Source organism: Dermacentor variabilis, chromosome 1, assembly GCF_050947875.1.
Source record: "Dermacentor variabilis isolate Ectoservices chromosome 1, ASM5094787v1, whole genome shotgun sequence".
NCBI classification, from domain to species: domain Eukaryota; kingdom Metazoa; phylum Arthropoda; class Arachnida; order Ixodida; family Ixodidae; genus Dermacentor; species Dermacentor variabilis.
Window position 1 is genome coordinate 58,076,083 of NC_134568.1, and position 14,247 is coordinate 58,090,329.

At 47.1% G+C, this 14,247-nt stretch overlaps 1 long non-coding RNA gene across 1 annotated transcript; it reads left to right on the plus strand.

Moving 5' to 3' along the window:
- Nucleotides 1-1,120: 1,120 nt before the first annotated feature.
- Nucleotides 1,121-13,002, plus strand: LOC142578230 (uncharacterized). The gene is made up of 3 exons (XR_012827206.1): nucleotides 1,121-1,444; nucleotides 1,606-2,755; nucleotides 12,844-13,002. It is a non-coding gene; the product is annotated as an uncharacterized LOC142578230 (long non-coding RNA).
- Nucleotides 13,003-14,247: the final 1,245 nt, after the last annotated feature.

A 14,247-nucleotide genomic window follows, 5' to 3' on the forward strand; every position in this document is an offset into this window, starting at 1 on the left:
TGGAACTATATCGATACTGGAAACAGCAGATCAGGAAGGAAGCGTTTTATGATAACTCAAGAGGCAGTGCCCTACTCTTTTAAGCTAGATCAGGATGTCTTAGAACGCGGAGCTATAAAAAGAAATTTAACGAAGAAGAAGACACATGTACTGTGTGTGGTAAATATGTAGAAACAATGGAACACCTCATACTAAAATGTGATGGTATCAAGCCCGATGTCGATGCGGCCACAGTCACCCTTCCTGAGGCCCTAGGGTTCAGAGATAATTATAGTTATGTAAATAAATATGCGGTGGAAATTAGCAAAAGGCGATTGGAGGATTGGTGGCTCAAAAGCAGAGAGGTGACATAAGGTTAAAAGGGTAGGAAGACGTATTTAAAGAAATTTGAAAAATTCAATAACACACAACACAGATAAAAATAAACATAAAAGGCAAAATAAAAAAATTGGCAGATGCTAATTAAATTAGCTTAGCTAAGCCTAGTGGATTGCGAAAACAATCTTCTGTTCAAGTTGTAGAGTTTCATACTGCTCATCGAACGTGTAGATGCAGTCTCGTCGCCATTTAAAGCATCCATAAGGCTTGCTGTCGAACGATCAGGTGTCGCCACAGTCGCGTCAGCATGCATGATACTTGTAGATGCACCCAGATCAAGAGATGTTGAACGCATTCTCCTGGCTGCATAATATGCACGCCGTTTAGCTAAACGTTGTTCCCGCTCTTCATCCGGTTCTTCCGCACGCCGCCGCTTCTTAGCTGGAGCACATCGTTGGAGATTCACTGTATACACATCATCCGACATACCGTGGAGGATTCGCTGGGACGACTGCGACATGACTGCGACGAGCCGAGTTGGGGGGCCGCTTTTCCACAGCTGGCATGACGATGGGTGGGTGGAAGGTAGGAGTGTCCCCTTTGAAACGGGGCGATGGCAGTTGCCACCATGCTCAGAGTTTTATTTTGCCTTTTATTTTTATCTGTGTTGTGTGTTATTGAATTTCTCGATTTTCTTTAAATACGTCTTCCTACCCTTTTAACCTTATGTCACCTCTCTGCTTTTGTGCCACCAATCCTCCAATCGCCTTTTGCTAATTTCCACCGCATATTTATTTAGGCGTAAGCTGCTGACACGCACGTGGTAGTAGCGAAATGCCATACTAAAACGCTGCTGCCACGCACGGAAGTGACGTCAGAGTTATGATGACGTTGTTTAAACAAGTATGACGTGTTCCGGTTTATAGTTTTGCGCGCGCTGCTGGAGCTGCTTCAGCTTTTCAGCTTCGCTAAGACACAATTTTACGGTTTCTTACTGTATTGTGTGCTAGAATGTTGTTCTAGTTGCGCTGGAAGAATCGGATGGTGTTCGAACTTGCGATCACGAGCGACACTTGGACGCAACGCTGGAGCAGCTCGTTTCCTTATGCCTTGCAGCGCGTTTATGGTTGGTAGTGTGGTCTTATGTAGCTCCTGTTACGTTTTTCAGTGCTCTTGTTTGTTGAATTTGCTGTTGTGAATGGGGCACATGTTGGCTTTCAGTATGGCAGAACTTTTTTCTCTTATGGTAAAAACGTTTGAACGCGTTCTAAACTCTTGTCGCTGCAGCCAGAGTGCGGGAAGCCTCGAGCTCGCTTCTTCCCGGCGCCGCCCCGGCTTCGAGGGCCGCCGGGGACCTTCTCCATCGGCGTTGCCGCCGCTTAAAGCCCCTGCATCTACGCGCCACCGCCGCTGGGAGACGACTCTCAAAAGTTCAGAGTTGGCAGACCGCAGCTCTGGGCCATCCGGCAAGCCGAAGGTGCCGCTCGAGTTCAAGGACTTCGAGCCGCCACCTGACAAAAACTGCCGGACCATTCTCTATTAAAGTTTCTTCTTCATCCTTCGTAGGATTGCTGTTGCATATATTGCCCGAGTAAGTGCTGTTGCAATTTTTTTACGGCAATGTCGCATTTACCTCTACTGTTTCTTGTCTTGCATCTTCATGCTGTTTCCCTGTTTACCTCGGATTTTGGTGGCTAGCGAATCGCGACTTGCTTGTGCACCTGCTCGTTACAGTTCAAAAGGCACATGTTGAGCAACCTGAATGTAAACTATGAAGACAAATATTGCAAAAGGTGGCCCAGCCACTCATAGCTCTACTTTGGTTCAATTTTGTTGTAAAGTTTGGCTGTCTTGAAGACCGAGAAATTTTCTTAAATTTCTTCCAGCTAGTTTGCTAAGCTGCTATTTAGTATTGCTTCTTATGATGGCGCTGTGCGAGGTACCAGGTTTGCGCAAATGTTCCTCGCAACTTGTTTGTAGACATGATGTAGCTTCATTGCAGGAACCTGCATTTTGTTATACATGTGAAATGCATGCTAATATGACCAGTGTGGGCTTGCAGGTCCATGCATGCCGCTCTCAAGCAAATGCCGTTTCCATTGTATGAATCTTCCTTGACCTTGCTGCACTTCACAGGGCTTGTTTGGTTAATCCTTTTGTCTGTGCAATAGAATGCTCATAGGTCTTGAGCTTTACCCTGATCCTTTTGTCCAACAAAAAAAAAAAACTCTTTAGGCATTGCGTTAGGGAACATATCTGGGTGATAATGTGACAATCTTTGCCTCTATAACCTTTCTTTTCTCCCATCTTCAGTGAAGTTGTCAACCACCTGTCCCTTTGTTCGAACAGAGTGCCATGCATTGACAGAAATTCTCATCACAACAAGAAAATCTCCGAAGGAAATTTTTGAAACTGACTAGGACTTCGTCTTGGGCAAGTTGGTGAAATCTGCGACGCATTTTTTTTTTTTTGTGCGCAAAAAGATATTTATAGAAGAAGGACGCATGAAAGTGCAAACTACCAACTGACTTAATGATTCAAAGGATGGAAGATAGGGTACAAATTTTGTGCACATGCAAGAGGCGAATGTTGTGACAGTGCTAGTTTGTCTAGTAATGCTACAAATCGGCATTAAACAAGTGCACTTCTGGGGAATTAAGGCAATTGAAGTGCTACTGACATGTGCACCATCTCTCTGATAAAATATTCCTTCGCGAGTTCATGTGCTGTTTTGTTGCTACTTCTGCCCAGGATCACAATGTTGGAAAGCACGGCTCACATGAGCAGGCCTTGCAATGTGCGCTGCACCATCCAGTTTATTTAAATTGTTTGAATGCTCCCTCAAATAGTCATTTAGGCATTGGGCCGTTTGGTCTACATAGAACTTGCCACAGCCGAGAGATATCTCATAGACCAACCCACAGCACAATGCAAAATGGTTGGCATGATTTTTCATACACCCTTGTCTCGTGGTATGAGAGCCACTAGCAAAATTATTTGCTTTCACGTCGATAAATGTTGTACACTGTTGCACACATTTTTGGCGTGACAGAATGGGTCTTTTTTTTTTGCATGAGTGCGAACATTCATAGCGATGGAAACACAAAAATTGTTTCAAGTGAGGCACTAGATCACCCAGAGCAACAATCTAAAGAAAACATGTATTTTATGTTAATCTTGATTTATTAAACAATTTTCTCGCCCTAATGTGGCAAAGAGGACATCTTAACCTCTACACGGACAGGCAGAAGAATGACAATTCCATGAGAAATGTCAACATATGAGCATGGAAAGCGCAGTTGCCAGTGATGTGAGGACTGACGACTTAACAAGTACCACAACGTGGAATGGAAAGCGTATGCGTCAGCTCCCGCCTTTTAAAAGGTTGATGCTCTTATTGAACACGCCAATGCCATGCTGTGCCCCGACCAGCTTCAAAGCCGCAAACTGCACTGTTTTGCAGTACGCTGCGACTGCAGCCCACTTGTTGCCTGATGTAGATTTCGGATTCCGGAAATGGGCTGAGAAGGTCTAAGCCGACACGATGGAAGGTCTTGGTAGGGATGTCGAGCGGCTGCAGGTAACCGGTGGGGAGCTGGGAAGGCTTCTTACGTCGTTGGCAAAGTTCACAAGTGGGGACACAACATCGTACGGAACGGGCAAGGCCCGTCCAAAAAATACGGCGACGTACACGGTCATAGGTTCGAGATACGGCAAGGTGTGCTGCCGTTGGTGCGTCGTGAAGCTCTTCTAGAACAGTGGAGCGGAGGTGTTTAGGTATTACAAGTAGAAACTCAGAGCCGTCCAGATGAAGGTTACGGAGGACGAAGAGGCGTAGAGCAGCATCGGCTGGAGAATGTTCAAAATGGTCTATGAGTGCTCTGATGTAGCCGTCATGATGTTGCTCGTCGGCGAAATGAAGCAGCTGTGATACAGAGAATACACAAGAAGCACTGGAAATATTGGAGGAGTCAAAGTTGTCAACAGGTAACGCGACAAGCAGTCAGCGTCTTGGTGCAGGCGGCCAGACTTGTACACCATGGAATATGAAAATTCTTGTAGCCTCAAAGCCCATCGACCAAGCTGGCCTGTAGGGTCTTTTAGTGATGAAAGCTAGCAGAGAGCATGATGGTCAGTGACTACGAAAAAAGGGCGACCGTAAAGGTAAGGACAGATATTCGCAACTGCCCAGACGACAGCAAGGCATTCTCATTCCGTAATGGAATAGTTGTGCTCCGATTGTGCTAGGAGGTGGCTCGCATAAGTAATAACGCGATCCTGTCCACGCTGACGCTGGGCTAAGACGGTACCTACGCCATGACCGCGGGCATCTGTACGCAATTCTGTAGGGGCATCAGGGTCGAAGTGGGCGAGAATGGGTGGTGAGGTTAGAAGAGTGACGAGACGAGAGAAGGCGGCGGCTTCTGAAGTACCCCGCACCTCCACCAGAATGTTACGTGTGAAAAGACAGACGAAAGGGGCTATTTACAGGTTATTTACACTGGAGCCAGGCAGCCAGGCCGACCCTCGCTCGCACTAAGAGCTGCGACGTCATCTTCGTTCTCGTGGCGGCCCGTCTTTTGAGCATTGCTCGATGATATTGTAATAATATTACTGCGAATAGAGCTTTTGTAATTGAGAAACTGAAGTAAATGCAGGACACAATTAGACACTCCCTTAGACATTCAAGTACTAGCCAGATGATGAAGGCACTCCTCATTAAAATTCTGTCACTGGAACTCATCTACTAGTAATAAAAATATCGCTGCATTGCATTATAACATGAAAGAAAATGCTTCTTGTCTAGTTCTATTTGATTTTTAGAAAAAAGAACCTATTGAGGTTACCCTTGAAAGCATCGCCCACGCTTTTGTGTTTCAGTAGTTATTATGTAGTGCTGAGCTGGCTTTTCTGGCTCGCGAAACTTGCACAAACTTCAAGTCGCAGAGAATTTTATGTTCATGTGATGTCGTGGTATGTCTGAACAGTCCATGCCACTTAACCAAGAGCAGCTGCAGTGGTGAATCCAATGTTCTGTCTTGGGTCGGTTGTTCCATGGCCGCACGTACGCATTTTTCGTAGAAAACTGTAGCACCATCTGTAGGGCGCTGTTTTACTCACCGATGAAAGCAAAGGGCAGTCGTGGCGTATGCAACGTCGCCACTCCCTGCTCAGGAGCAGGTGATTTGAATTCCTCTCTAGGTATGCGGACCCTTCAGACGCAATTTCCTCGTAAACTAAGTCTTGTTGGCACGAAACAAGCACTGTGAGGTTTATGGAATGCTACTTTAATAGGCCGCATCTATTTATTTATTTCATACATACTGCTAGCCTCCATTTCGAGGCTGTTGCAGGACATGGGAAAATACATTGCATCAAAATATGAATGGCAAACTTATACACTTGTTAATATTGTAGTTTACGAGAAGATGTAGTTGAGCAATACAATAAGAGGGTGTGACCTTCCTGAGTCAGCCCTTAAAGGTTAATGAACAAAAATGCAGAAGCATAAGGCAAACAACAAAAAAAGTACACCAAACCAATTACAAACATATTGCAGTGTCTGTAGGCGATACTTATAAGTTAAGATGCGTACTCAGACCTACTTTTCCAGCATAGGAAGGAAATCGTCAGGTGAACAAATTATATCACTAGGCAATGAATTCTAATCACTGATTGTCTGAGGAAAGAAAAAATACCTGAATGTGTCTGTGTGGAACCTGTATTCAATTAAATGTTTAAGGTGTTTAGTTCTAGTGTTTCGCTGTTCAGAGAAAGATACATATGCACCACTGTGTAATTTGTAGCCCCCATTAAGGAGGTGGAACAGAAACTTGAGGCGTAAGAATTTAGCACGCTTGCAAATAGTACTATAGTCCACTACTACTTAGTAGTCTGCTTTGTATTTTCCTTTAATGTCCCATGAAATGACCATATTAGGGAGCACTCAAACAATTCAAATAAATTTCAAGGTGTGCATCTTGGCATGCTTTGCAAGGCCTGCTAACGTGAACTGTGCTTTTCGTGTGTTATGATCTTGGGCAGTGCATGAGTTCATGGAAGCATACGGTGTTAGGACGATCCTGCATGTGTTAGTAAATGTAAATTATTTTAATTGCATGTAACCTTAGAAGCAGGCTAGTAGCCAATAAACTCTTGTTTGCTAACCCAAGGCATCGAGGCGGTCTGTCACGCATACGTTAACGCCTGGTACGCTTGCTTGAGCGAGCGGAAGGAACACACGAACGCAAGATGCAGCACACACGTAACATTCATTCAATAGGCTATTTTAGCAACAGGAACACACGGTAAGATTCAACACATTGCACACGGCATGCGTCCTCCCTTACGAAGCTTTCCGCTCACACTACCGCGTTTACAAACGTCTGTGCGGCGATTGTCTATTCGCTGTAGTAGGAGCGCTTACAGTACCGTTACTGTTCGACGCGAGTATCGGCGTCCCCCGGTCTGTGGTATGTCGATGTGGTCTGGTCGTCGTCAGTCGTTGTTAGTGTCCGGCGTCACCGATGCCCCAGCCGACCTGACGACGGCACGGTCGCTGCGGGTCTGTCGCGCTCCGGCAGAGCGCGGCTCGTGCCGGCTGGCGCTCCCGGTGCTCGCCGGCCCAGCGTAGTTCTCCGGACGGGACAGTGACTGGCTGTAGCCAGCCTCCGCGCGTCCACGGTCAGCGGCAGCAACGCTGACGTGTCCTAGCAGGTAGGTCCGGGCCAGCGGTCGTTCCAGGGACGTCGGACATCTGCTCGCCGAGCCTGGTACTCGGGCGGGACGTCGATGTGTCGCCTAAGATCTGGGGCAGGACCCAGACAGGCGATCTCCGGCCGTCTTCTCTTGGAACGCTGCGCCCGGTCACCACGTCCTTCCCTGCGCGTGCCCCTTCTCCAAGATGGCGGCTCCACGCGCTCGCTCGACTCCTTCTTCCTCCACCTCTTTCTTCGTTAACGCTTGTCACTCCTGACAATGGCCCCCTTGTTTTCCGAGTTTTCGCTCCGCGAAAACTTCCTTCACTGCTCGTCACCACTTGGGTTTAAGACACTGCACTTCCACTTCACCACACCACATATAACTTCACTGCGCCACTTCTTCACCCATTACTGCATTTCACCGCGCTTCACTGTACTACACCACATGTAACTTCACTTCGTCGTTTCTTCATTCACACATCACTACACTTCACCGCACTCCACTACACCCACGCGCACATCACGTACATTTCTGTCAAATCTTAACGATACGTCAGTGTCAACGACAGCACCATTCACAATGCATTCTCTTCCACGAGTGTTTTTAGGAAGACTTCTCAGAAGCTCTAAACAATATATGCATGCGCCGCAAGGTGTTCCCGAGTATACGAACATATTCACACAGTAAACACGTAAACGAACATATTCCGAAAAGTCAGTGATGTCCTTCGTGTCACGTTTACTCACTAAATCCGCGTACTCCTGCCTACCGGTTGTAGTCTGACATCGATACAGCCAGACAGGAAGCTGTGCACTAGTCCTGACTCTCGACGCTGGCGTCTCATCGCGACATTGCCTCGAGTAGAATGATTTAGATGAAACCAGGAGTTGGGGCGGGACCCAGCCCTGCATGCCCGGGGCTTGTCAAAGTGGTCGGGCACAGCGATGATGCGTCCATTGCTCTTCAATTCTTGAGTCCGTCTTTTCTCAAATACGCTCTGTTTAGACATCATGCTTGTTATCTTCGCTTTCTGAGGCGTAATTTCTGTTCCTGGGATGTCTGCTTGGTAGGTGCTTGCAGCAACCAACTCTGTGATGACCATTCCGGAGTCCTTTTGAAATGGTTGCTCAATAATAGGCGTAGTCCCTAGAGGTACCTGTGATACCAATCCTTTTGATGTGGTTCTCTGGCATATGTCGCAAGATCGCACAAACCGTTTAATGTCACTTTGCATGCACGGCCAAAAGAATTCTTCTGATACTCGCCTGGTCGTCTTTCTTACTCCTTGATGGCCCGCCATTATAGTGTCGTGCGCCAACTCGAGAACTGCTCGTCGTAAACTCGCTGGCACTACTAGCTGTCGTGTTTCTCTTCCATCGTGGGTTCTGGCTATCCGGAACAGTAATTCTCCAACCTTCTCAAACTTATGTACGACCCGGCTCTTCTTATTCTGAATCCATTTCCCTAACATTTCAAAATAATGTCGCAACGTACTATCCGCTTCTTGCCTTTTCTTCATTTCTGTCGCGGTTATATCGATGCCGGTGCCTGAAGTCTTCTTTATACCGACATCTTTCCTATCCTGGTTCCTTGTGCTTTTCTCTACTGACAAAATGCTAGCTTCTCCGGTATATGGATCCGAGCTTCTTTCGTTATCTCTGCCCCCGGCTTTGGTGGATTCATGCTCCGTCCTACTTGTAATCTGGATACTGGGAAAACTCCAGAGGGGATCTGGATCATCCACTCTTCTAACTCCTGGCACATTCCCAAGAATGACGTCGTAAAGCGGTTCTTTGACGCACCGGGCTTCTATCCAACCGCAATAATAAGGCGTCAAAAGCAACACACGAGCCATAGGCATTCGCCTTACTGTACCATCCGCCAATCTAACTGGTGCTTCTGTACCGGTGATATCTCTGTCCGACACCATGGATCGCCTTACCATAACAATGTTGGACCCGGTGTCTCTGAGTACTGACACTTTTCGTCCTTGCAGGACTCCCACTACTACTGGCATCGAGGTTTCCGGGTCTTCTGACCTCGGAACTGTCATGACAGCGCCTGCCTTGTCGCTGTACTCCGGCTCCATTTGTGTCCTGTCACCTTCGATGTGACTTTTGGTCGCAACAACACAGGCAGTCTTATTTTCTGAATTACCTCGGCAGGTTTGTATTGTATGTCCATGCCGTCCGCATCCCTCGCACTTCAACGTCGAACTGCGAGTCCGACCCAAGGGACAATTCACAGCCCGATGCCCTATCCTGTCACACATAAAACATTTGATTGTACTTCGAGTCTGTTCTCTCTCATCTGGCGTCTTTTTATCTTCCTTCCCCTTTCCCAAATTCTTTTGGCCTTGGGCTTCTAAATAGCGGTCGGCGTGTTCAGATAGTTCCGCCACCGTCCTCAAGTTGCGTTCTTTCAGGAATATTGCCACGCCCTGATGACATGATCCTAGGAACTGTTCTGCAATCATCTTGTCCCTCAAGTCTTCAAACGTCTTCTCTATGTTAGCCATCTCCAACCAACGATCAAAGTAGTTGGAGATTCGTGCGGCGAATTGCTGACCCGTTTCATTTTCTTGTGGCTTGGAGTTTCGGAATTTATCCCTGAAACCTTCGGCCGTTAGTCTGAAGCGTTGTAGGAGAGCCTTCTTCACCTTGTCATAATCTAGTGCGTCAGTCGCTGCCATCCGACTGTACACGGCCAACGCTTCCCCCACGAGACACATACTCAACCCCGTCGCCCAGTCACTCCTCTGCCAGCCTTGTCCAGTTGCTATTCGCTCGAAACGTTGTATATAGGCATCTAGATCATCTCGCCTTTCGTCAAAGGGGGCGATAAGCTTTTGGGGACACACTGTCGCCATTCTCTGAGGTAGCACGTATGAGCTATTTCCTACCTCTTCTCCACTATTACTCATGCGCAGCTGCAATTTCTTTCCTGTAAGCTCTTTTTCCAAAATCAAATTCCTATACGCACGCTCGTCCGCATCTTTCGCTCTCTCCTCAGCGGCCTTGGCTCTCTCCTCAGCGGCCTTGGCTCTCTCCTCAGCGGCCTTGGCTCTCTCCTCATCTTCCTTCGCAGCCTCTCGCGCCTCTGCGCGTTCTTCTCTTAATCGTTTCTGTTCCTCGTGATACAGTGCTATTATGGCCTCAGCCGACATGCCCGCGGCACTCCCAGCCGTCATCAAACGTTCAAGGTCCATTCCGCTGCTCAAGACGACCCGAGGCACGTGACGAAGTTAAAGGGATCCTGGCAGGCTCGCCAATGTTGTCACGCATACGTTAACGCCTGGTACGCTTGCTTGAGCGAGCGGAAGGAACACACGAACGCAAGATGCAGCACACACGTAACATTCATTCAATAGGCTATTTTAGCAACAGGAACACACGGTAAGATTCAACACATTGCACACGGCATGCGTCCTCCCTTACGAAGCTTTCCGCTCACACTACCGCGTTTACAAACGTCTGTGCGGCGATTGTCTATTCGCTGTAGTAGGAGCGCTTACAGTACCGTTACTGTTCGACGCGAGTATCGGCGTCCCCCGGTCTGTGGTATGTCGATGTGGTCTGGTCGTCGTCAGTCGTTGTTAGTGTCCGGCGTCACCGATGCCCCAGCCGACCTGACGACGGCACGGTCGCTGCGGGTCTGTCGCGCTCCGGCAGAGCGCGGCTCGTGCCGGCTGGCGCTCCCGGTGCTCGCCGGCCCAGCGTAGTTCTCCGGACGGGACAGTGACTGGCTGTAGCCAGCCTCCGCGCGTCCACGGTCAGCGGCAGCAACGCTGACGTGTCCTAGCAGGTAGGTCCGGGCCAGCGGTCGTTCCAGGGACGTCGGACATCTGCTCGCCGAGCCTGGTACTCGGGCGGGACGTCGATGTGTCGCCTAAGATCTGGGGCAGGACCCAGACAGGCGATCTCCGGCCGTCTTCTCTTGGAACGCTGCGCCCGGTCACCACGTCCTTCCCTGCGCGTGCCCCTTCTCCAAGATGGCGGCTCCACGCGCTCGCTCGACTCCTTCTTCCTCCACCTCTTTCTTCGTTAACGCTTGTCACTCCTGACACGGTCAAAGTCAGGGTCTTTGACCATTTGCCTGCTCCTAACCCCAATTATTGGCAAATCAGTTCTGTAGAAACCCGCAAGATCAAGGAGGGTACACGAAAAGGAAAATTCTTGAGACCCATATGGGTTTTTAAAAAAAGGCGGTGACTGGTGACACGCGTAGTAGTAGAGGTGAAATGCCATACCAAAACGCTACTGCCATGCACGGAAGTGATGTCACATTTTTGACCACGTGATTGTGACGTTTAAACAAGTATGGCGTGTTCCAGTTAACAATTTTGCTACAGTTTGCGTGCGCTGCTTCCACTTTTGATCTTAGTTAAAACATAAATTTATGGTTCCTTACTGTATTGTGTAGCAAAATATGCTAGTTAGTTGTGCTGGGACAACCGAAATGTGCCTGAGCTTGCGATCATGAGCGACACTTGGGCCCACGCCTAAAGCAACTCATTTCCTTATACCTTGCAGTGCCTGTTATGGTTCATAACGTGGTTTTGTGCAGCTTACTGTTCAGTTTTTCAGTGCTGTTGCTCTTGTTTGCTGAATTTGTTGTAAATGGAGCTCGTGAGTGTCTTCAGCTTGGCGGCACTTTCTTCTCTTATGACAGAAAGGTTTAAAATATTTCTAAACGTTTGTTGCTGTCGCTTACTTGAGTACGTTGATCTTGAAGACTTTTCCTTTTTTTTTTCCATCTTTCGTGGGGCTTTGCATAATGTGCGAGTAAGTGAGCTGTCGCAAATTTTTATGGCACTCAATGCAGCGTTTACCTCTACTCTTCGTCTACTGTACGGTTTCCCTAATCACGGATTTCTCTGCTCGATTGTGAATCACGACTTGCTTGAGAACCTGCTAGAAAGCCCAAAGAAGGCTACAGCATCTACATTCTGCGCCTGCTCGCAACACTTCAAAATGCACATGTTGAGAAACGCTAATCTAAACTATGAAAACCAGTATATAGGAACGTGTTCTACTCAGGCTCAATCTTGCTCTCAAATTAAGTTTGTCTTGAAGCCAGAATGCGGTGCAGCTTGTTTCCTAAACTGATATGTATACTAGCATTGTTGTTTCTTACGCTGTTATCTGAGGCACCATGCTTGCACGAACATTCTTCGCAACTTGTATGGAAATACGACGTAGATTCATTGTAGGAATCAAGCTTTGTGTCCTGTCCTTCTCTTGGATTTTATTTTCGCGCTATTCTTGAGCTCGAATCAGGAATTTGTCATTGTAGAACCTGCACTACGTAGATGTGAAATGTAAAGACACTATACTGGTAGGTGGGTGTACGCAAATGTGCAAGTTTCTAGGCTCATGCCAATCAAGAAAATGCCAATTTTTCATCCCGTGAGTCTTTCTTCACCTTGTGGAATTTCGCAAGCCTTGTTTCAGTCATCCCTTGGTATCCGTTGCAGCAGCTCAGTGTCTCTAGTGCCCTGCTGAGCACAAGCTCAGTGGTTTGATTCCCGGCTCTAACAGCCACAGTTTGATGGGGGTGAAACGTAAAAACACTTGCATTTGAGCTTTGGGCGCACTTTAAGGAATCTCCGGTGGTCAAAATAAACTAGAACCTACGATGTAAACCACAGTGAAGTTACATGTCAAAACCTCACAGTTAAAGTAATCTCTTGATCTGTATAACAAAATTCTGATAAGTTTTATCCCTTAGCATGATCCTCTTGTCTAATAAAAACTTTTTAAGGCATTGTGTAAAAATATGTTTTGGATGACTACTGAGTATTTTTTCTCAAATCTTTTTCAGCACCAAACCGAAGAAGTTGTCGATCACTTTGGACTTTTCTCAAACAGGGTGTTGTCCGGTGATTGAATTTCTCCACACAAGGACAGATTGTGAAGGAGATTTTGTAAACTATCAGCAGCAGTAGAGAACGAGGCACAAAGAATAAAGGAAATTGATGGACCCAATTTTCTGTTATTTACTATGTTGTGAAGGAAGCAGACAGTGAAGCTGGACAATATGTAGGGGAAATCATAATGTAGAAATAATAAGTAAAGAGGAAGTGAAAGTTGATAGAAAGACAACTTGCTGAAGGTGGGAGCCGAACCCCCATACTGTGCATTAAGCATGCCGTGCATTGCCAATTAAGCTACTGATGTGGTCGTCCTCCCATTTACTTGGCTATCTGTGTATGTGTAAGGGGTAGTCCTGGGAGGGTTGGCCAGCACTGCTTCTCTCGGCCATGTCAGGGGATGTGGAACATCTCTAACTGATGATGTCAAATTGTATGACTTCAGGATTAGGCAACTGGACAACAAGCCCTTAAATGCTCCCTTATGGCATCAAGGCAGCCAAAGAAAATACCTTTGACCAGTTGCTTGCTGCAAAGCTGATTTACTATGTGACTCCTGTTCTTAAAAAGGGATGTTCCACATGTGCTGTTGTTGGCTACGAGTGGTCCTGGCTAGCACTACTAGTGCTCTTTTTGTATGTGTACACAAATACCTAAGAAAGTGAACAAGGGAGGGCCCTCATGACAGCTTAACTGGTATAGCACAGTACGTATAATGTGGTTCAGCTCCCACCTTTTCATCCACTTTCATTTCCTTTATTTCTACATTTCAATGAAACACAATTTCCCCTGTGCTTTCTCTGGCTTTGTAGTCTGTTTTTTCATATAGTAAAGAGAAGGCTGCCTCAAGTTCATACAGGCCGCTTCAGTATTTTTGTACAATCCCATAAGAAAAGGCATTTGTTCGCCTCGGCTAAAGAAATACAGAATCCAGGTTTGTGCAATTTATCTGATATGTCCACATTTTGGGACAAAGTCTTCATGGACTATCTGGAAGCAGTGGCGAAGCCAGTGGGTAACAAACTGGGCACAAGCCCTCACTCCCCCCCCCCCCCCCCCCCGTGCACACACACACACACATACAAAATTTCTATCTATATGGGATCTGCCCAGCCCCCTTTCCGTCCGCAGTCATGTTGGTGCAGCCCGTCCACCTGCTCTCCCTATAAAAAAAATTTTGGCTATGCCACTGTGTTGAAATATGTGCCACAGTAGTCATCAATGTTTTAAGAAATTGAGGAAGAAGCTAAACAAGTGAAATGTCGAAGAAAGTTCTCAGGTGTGTTGCTCATGCATGGCAACATGCCAGACTGCATGGCGAAATTTGGTTTGCGATGCACTCTGGCATGTTTGAA